We start from the raw sequence: 7,758 nt of genomic DNA, 5'->3' as shown, positions 1-7,758 counted from the left end.
ACCAAATTTTTGGAGATGCAGCTAAAGGAGTTCTTAGGGGAAATTTTCTATCTTTAAACACTTTCATCAATCAAGGAGAAAAAAGTAGATCAATGAATTGGGCAATTTTTATTTTTTAATTTTTAAAAATTATTTTATTTGTTTTCAGTGTTCTACAATCACTTCCATATATCTTAGATTTTTTCCCCTCCCTCCCCCTCAATCACTCCACCCTCTCCACTCCCTCCCTGAGATGGCATGCCATTTTATATAGGTTCTACGCATCTGTACTTATTAAATACATTTTCACCTTAGTCATGTTGCATAGAAGAATTAAAATGAATGGGAGATATCATAAAACGAAATACAATACAAAAGAAAATGGTCTGCTTCACTCTGAGATCAAACTCCATAGTTCTTTCTCTGGATGTGGAAGGCATTTTGCCTCAAATGTCCATTGGGAATTTATTAAGTCCTTGCTTTGCTATGAAGGACTAGAAAAATTCCTTGCACACTATGGTTGTCGCCATGTACAAAGTTCTCCTTGTTCTGCTCCTTTCGCTCAGCATCAGTTCATATAAGTTTTTCCAGGCCTCCCTGAAGTCTTCCTGTTTATCATTTCTTATAGCACAAAAGTATTCCATTACATTCACATGGCACAACTTGTTCAGTCATTCCCCAATTGATGGGCATCCCCTTGATTTCCAGCTTTTGGCCACCACACAGAGAGCTGCTATAATTATTTCTATACACATAAGACCCTTTCTCATTTCTATGATCTCTTTGGGATACAGTTCTAGAAGCAATATTGGTGGATCAAAGGGTGTGCACATTTTTGTAGCCCTTTGGCCATAGTTCCAAATTGCTTTCCAGAATGGTTGGATCAGCTCACAGCTCCACCAACAACAAATTAGTGTTCCAACTCTTCCACATCTTCTCCAGCATTTATCATCTTCCTGTTTTGTCATGTTAGTCAACCTGATAGGTGTGATGTGGTACCTCAGAGTTGTTTTGATTTGCATCTCTCTAATCAATAGTGATTTAGAGCATTTTTTCATATGATCATAGTTATCTTTAATTTCTTCCTCCAAAAACTGCCTGTTCATATCAATTGGGGAATGACTTGTATTCTTGTAAATTGGACTCAGTTCTCTATGTATTTTAGAAATGAGGCCTTTATCACAGACACTAACTAGTTGCAAAAATTCCCAGTTTTCTGCTTCCCTCCTAATCTTGGTTGCATTGGGTTTGTTTGTGCAAAACCCTTTTCAATTTAATGTAATCAAAATTATCCATTTTGTACTTCATAATGTTTTCTATCTCTTGTTTGGTCAAAAATTTCCCCATTCTCCATAAATCTGACAAATACACTATTCTTTGCTCCCCTAATTTGTTTATAGTATCAATCTTTACACCTAGATCATGTATCCATTTGGACTTTATTCTTGCGTATGGTGTCAGGTATTGATCTATTGAACTGGGCAACTTTTTAAAAGCACAAAACCAGCAAATTAATCCCACACTTAAATACCAAAATAGAAATCTTGACAATCAAAGAAGAAATAAACAAAATTGAAAGCAAGAAAGATGAATTGAATAAATAAAACTAGGAAATGACTTTTTAAAGAAAAAACAAAAATTATAAACCATTAACTAATCTGATTTTCTTAAAAACCACTTTGCCAGTATCAAAAATAAAAAAGATGAATTCATAATCAATAAAGAGAAGTAAAAGAGGTTATTAAAAAGTTTCACACAGTTAGATGTTTACAAAACTGATAATCTAAAGGAAATGAATGAATATTTAAAAATATAAATGCCTAAATTAACATAGTATTAAACTGAATACTTAAATAATCTTAATTTAGAAAAATAAATTAATCAAGCTATAAATAAACACCCAAAGGAAAAAAAAACCCAGTCCCAGATGGATTTACAAATTTACAAATGAATGCTATCAAACATTTAAAGAACAATAAGTGGTTTGAAAAAGCAGAAAAAGAGTCCCACCAAATTCCTTTTATAACACAAATATGGTCAATACAGAGAAAGAAAACTATATCCCAATATCCTTAATGAGCAATTAATATAGGAGACCACACCAATATATTATACAGTATGGCTAAGTTGGATTTATACCTGGAAGGTAGGGCTGGTTCAATACTAGAAAAACTATAGACAAAATTGACGCCATTCATAAAAACAGACAGCAAAATCATAATAACAGCAGATGCAGAAAAAGCTTTTGATAAAGTACAATGCCAATCATCCGTTAGAAAGTATAGTAATAGATATGACTTTAAAATGATACCTAAAACCAACAACTAGCATTGTGTGTGGTGGGGATAAACTTTCAAATAAGATCAGGGGCAAAGAAAGGAGCTCCATTATGAACATTGCTATTGGATATATTGCTAGAAATGCTAGCTATTGCAAGAAGACAAGAAAAAAATGGGGAGAATAATTGTGGTCAAAGAGGTACGTTGGCTTAGTCGGTTTAGAGGCAACAAACAAGTCGAAACAATCAACAAACTAAAGAAAATTTACAGGGCATAAATTAAACCCACATAAATCAATATTTCTCTATATTGTCAATAAAATTCAGCAGGAAGAGATAGAGAAATTAATTTTAAATAACTTGAAAATGTATAAGATACTTGGGAGTCTAATGGTCAAAACGCACATGACCTACAACCACAAATCACTTTTTACACAAATGAAAACAGACCTAAATAATTGGAGAAATATTAATTGTTCACGCACAGGCTGAGACGACATAATAAAAATGACAATGCCATCTAAATTAAATTATTCAGTGTCATGCCAATAAAACTATCAAATGGTTACTTTAGGTCAAGAATCTCAAGGGAAAGAATGAAAAAAGTGGGAAGGAAGGGGATCTAGCTATATCAAATCTCTAACTATACTATAAAACAGTGATCATGTAAATAATTTTGTACTAGTTAAGAAATAGAGAGGTTGATCAGTGGGACAGATTAGTTACATAATATACAGAAATAAATGATATTGATAAGCCCAAAGATAGTGGTTATTAAGGTAAGAACTTACTAGTCAAAAAAACTGTTGGGAAAATTAGAAAGCAATCTGCAAAAAAAAAACTAGGAATAGATAAACATTCATACCATTTACCAAGATAAGCTCCAAATGTGTGTGTATGGGTAAGACTTAGATGTAAGGGGTGACATCATAAACCAATCAGAGGAACAAGGAATAAATTACCTGTCAGAGATATGGATAAGATAAGAGATCATGAATGACCAAGAGATAGAGAAGATCACAGAAGGTAAAATGGACAATTTTGATCAGGAAAAAGTTAAAATATTTTTCCATAAACAAAACCAATGCAGCTGAAATTAGAAGAGAAAGAGGTAAATAGTGGGGGTAGGAGTAGGGTGGAAGGGACCGAAATTGCTGCAAGCTTCTCTGATAGAGGAAGGTCTCATTTCTACGACATATAGAGAACTGGAGAGGTTATTGGAAACTGTTAACTGGTTCCAGCATTCTAGAAAGCAATTTGGAACTATGCTCCAAAAGTTATTAAACTGTGTCAACTAATCATTTGATCCAGAAATACTAACCAGTTCTAACCTCTAAAAATACCAAAGGAAGAGAGAAAGGATATGTATATGTATGTATAGTATATGTACACATGTATATATTCAGGTACATATATACACATGCATATGGGTGTATGATATACATATATACATATAGGCTCTTTTTGTGGTGGCAAAAAACTAAAGATGAAGAGGTGCCCATGAATTGGGGCAGTTGAATAAGTTATGGCATATATAGGGGTGTGCTGATAAATGTAAAACAACTGATTCTTTGGGGGGAAATATAGAGGTGGCACACTCTTAAGTTTAATCTGCATATTAAAATTTTCTCCACCACTTCAGAAAATTAACAAAACAATTAATCAGGCCCTGATTGGTAGTATTTGCTGATGCTGAAGGTATAGATGTTCAAAATGAAAATGTAACTACCAGCTCTTACTGACCTATACCAGCTGACTTCAATGCATCCCTAGGTATATGAATGTGATGGGATACTATTATACCATAACAAATAATGAAGAGGATGGTTTCAGATGAACATGAGAAGACTTGTATGAAGTGAGCAGAATTATGAGAGAATTTATTGGTTAGTATAGAGATATGGGAAGACCTCAGTCTGGCAGCTGAGTGGAGGATAAATTGAAGAGGGGAAAGGCTTGAATAGTCAAGTACAAGATGATGAAAGCTTGAAATCAAGTTGTGGTGGTTGTGTGAGTAGAGAGAAGGGAATGTAGATGAGAGATGTTGTGGAAGTTGAATCCACAAGATTTAGCAATTGATAGGCTACGTGGGGTAAAAAAGATGGCATACCCATTGAAGATGTCCCCAAGGATGTGAAACTTGGAGATTTGAAAGATGGCAATGCCCTAGACAGAGAAGCAGAAGTTGGGAAGAGGGGTGAGTTAGGGCAAAAGCTAATGAATGTGATGAGACCTGAGACGCAGATGACAACTTTTCCATTTCGGCCCATCCTAGGAGAGATACTTTGTCCCACCCAAAACAAAAAAGACAGCAGCTCGTACTCATACTCACTGACCCTCACCCTTGAACAAAGAGGTCATTGTTTTTGGGTGCCTTCCACAGTCACTTAATCACTCATGATCCAGGTATGGAGAGCAGGGAGTAAGGCATGGTAGGGGCAGGGGAATTTTCCCAATGGCACATGAGTAGCTTCTACTGTTGAGAGTACTTGAGTAGTGGTTAGATTATAACTTCCCTGAAGTGCTAGACTCCCAACTCAGAAAGGAGAAATAGGAGCTTATGAATTGATGGGCAGCTAGGTGGTGCGGTGCATAGAGTGCTGGACCTGGAGTCAAGGTGGGCCCTACTCTTTTTGAGTTCAAATCTGACCTCAGATGTTTACTAGCTGTGTGACCCTGAGCAAGTCATTTAACCCTGGTTGCCTCAGTTTCCTCATCTATCAAATGAGCTGGAGAAAGAAATGGCAAAACACTCCAGTGTCTTTGCCAAGAAAACCCCAAAGAGTCAGATACTACTGAAAAGCTACTGAACACAATGGACAGAAAGTCATTGTTTCACTCTTTGTACTTGTGTCCCTACCTATGTAGGAAATATTTAATAAATGCTTACTTGGTTGGAGATTGAGAATAGAGGAGTTTTGGGGAGAAAGGGTAAGTATGACTGTGTTGGAGGCATACTCTACAATTAGCTACCACAGGAAAGTGGGGCTCTAATAGGTTTCTCTTCTATCCCTTGGGATGAAGCAGTGATCCTCCAATGGGCCCTGTCTCCTCCTGCACATGTTTCTTCCCTATTACAAACGTAATTTCTCCTATGAGACATCCCTTCCCTCTTGCCCCCTTCTCCCAGCATCTGTCCATCCCTCAGACATTACTCATGCCTTCTGTGCCATGCTGGGCCCTGAGGAGGAGACAAAGATACATATGAAATGGGGCCCTGTCCTCAGGACGTTCCAATCTGACTGGTGGCAACAAGACACACTCATGAAAAGTCTGCTGACAATCCCAGGCTCAGGTGACAGCTACGTCTGAGGTTTCCAGTCTGGGTCTAGTGGAATAAAGCAAGGGTTGCAAGGCTGTGGGATGGAGGCTGTCCTTAGGAACAGATAAGGTGGCAGGAGGCTGCCTAATGATCTGTGATTCCTCCTCAGCTGGGCTGTGTCAGGGGCAGACAACTAGCCCAAGAATATTTAATGATAAAGATAACCCTATTAGGAAGGGGAAGGGGCAGGGGAAGAGGACCAATGCAAATGATCATTGAGAGCCCACTTAAAAGAAGAAGCTGCCAAAATATGGGCTTCTTGTAGTTCAGTCACATCCTATTCCAAGTGAAACCATTTGGAGTTTTCTTGACAAAGATAAATGGAGTGGTTTGCTATTTCCTTCTTATTTTACAAATGAGGAAACTGAAGCAAACAGAGTTAAAAGACTTGCTCAGGGTAACAAAGCCGGTAATGGTCTGAAGCCAGATTTGAACTTGGTCTTCTTGACCCCAGGCCTGGTGCTCTATCCATTGTGCCATCTAGCTACCTCACAACACACCTAATATTCCCTTAACTCTTCTCAAGCTAGAAGTGACAAAGATCTTAGCCCTGGGTACCCAGATGGCAGAACAAGAAGGTTTCTGATACCTTCGTCTAAGCCTGGTTAGACTGAGGCAGCAGATTACCTGGTGCCATGGGCTTGAGTTTAAATCCTATCCCAGAAAGTTAGTAGGTGTCTAATCCTGGACAAAACACTGGAACTCTCAGCCTCAGTTTCCTCAAATGTAAAGTGTGTGTGTGGGGGGGTGCAGTGTGCTCAATGACCTCTCTAGTCCCTTACAGCTCTGTACCTGTGATCCTCTGAATGAGGCCACTATGCTACCTGTTAACGGTAGGTTCAGTCCTTCTGTGGGACAATTCATTGTTCTGTTTTCCATTATCACAACTGATGTCATTAATGTCAAAGTGGAAAAAGCACTGGATCAGGAGTCAGGGGGCTTTAGGTGAGGTGTCCAGGAGTAGGGTAAAACATGGCTAACTTTCGCTTGGATGCAGGGGGACATGTGTGACACTGAACAATAAGACCTCAGCACTCCAGGACAGGGAGTTTCAACAAGAAAGGCTTAGGCCCCAACCCCAGAGGTGTCCGTCCCAGACTGGGCTGGCTTGCAAGGGTAAGAAATCAAGGCAGAAGAGTAGGCACAGGTGGGACCCTGACCTTGCCTCCCCCTCCCCCCACCCCTGCCAGTACAGACTGCAGGGAGGGGGCATCTCAAGCCACAGGAGCCCCTGGACCAGCAAGGGGAGGGGAGGCCTGGAGACCCTTAGCAGCAGGCCATGTGTGGGCATGGGGGTCTCCACAGGAGACAGAGAAGGAACTCAGCCTGAGGTGTAGGCATCCATCTCTGGGGACTGGCACAGGGCAGAGAAGATGACATGACTTGTGCTGCTGCTCAGCATGCAGGGGAAGCTGCAGCTGCAGAAATGGTACCTGGCTGTGTCAGACAAGGAGAGGAAAAGGGTGGTTCAAGAGTTTATGCAGGTCATCCTGGCCAGAAAACCCAAGTGGAGAGATTTCAAAGTTGTCTATAAGGGACATGCCAGCCTCTATTCTGCTGTGCCATTGAGAGCCAAGATAATTAATTCATCACGCTGGAACTGATCCACCAATATGTGGAGCTCCTGGACAAATATTTTGGCAGTATATATGAACCTGACATCATCTTCAACTTTGAGAAGACCTACTTCATCTTGGATGAATTTCTGATGGGTGGTGATGTCCATGATATCTGTAAGAAAAGTTTGCTAAAGGCCATGGAACAAGCATATCTACCACAGGAGGAAGCTGTCACCTCGAAATGTCCAGGAGAAGATGGGTTTGGCATAGCTTCTCCCCACAATGGGAGAAACATTGCAAGGTCACCATGCCTTGGCAGGCATGGTTGGTTGCTTCAAAGTCCATGCACATTCAGATCCCTTTTCCCTGTGGAATGCCCTTCTCTTGTTATCTTGATTTCCTCTTGGAGAGAGCTGTGAGCTCAAATCATTCAAACATTCTTTCTTTCTCTGACTCCCATCACTTCCTGTTTCCTTCACTTTTTCTAGCTGATGTTTGAGAAATTAGATAGGTAGGGAAAGACAATGACCAAGAAGAGAGGTGTGTGATAATCTCTCTCTCCCTCTCTCTCCTCTTATCCTCTCCTCTCCCTCCCTCTCTATCTCTCTCTCCTCTATCCT

At 39.7% G+C, this 7,758-nt stretch overlaps 1 pseudogene; it reads left to right on the top strand.

Annotated features, from left to right (window-relative positions):
* The first annotated feature begins 6,952 nt into the window (after positions 1 to 6,952).
* On the top strand, positions 6,953 to 7,408 carry LOC140526511 (AP-1 complex subunit sigma-1A pseudogene; annotated as a pseudogene).
* The last annotated feature ends 350 nt before the right edge of the window (positions 7,409 to 7,758 follow it).

The sequence above is a fragment of the Notamacropus eugenii genome, chromosome 1, assembly GCF_028372415.1.
Source record: "Notamacropus eugenii isolate mMacEug1 chromosome 1, mMacEug1.pri_v2, whole genome shotgun sequence".
In the NCBI taxonomy this organism is placed as follows: domain Eukaryota; kingdom Metazoa; phylum Chordata; class Mammalia; order Diprotodontia; family Macropodidae; genus Notamacropus; species Notamacropus eugenii.
This window is presented reverse-complemented; position numbering and strand designations above follow the sequence as displayed.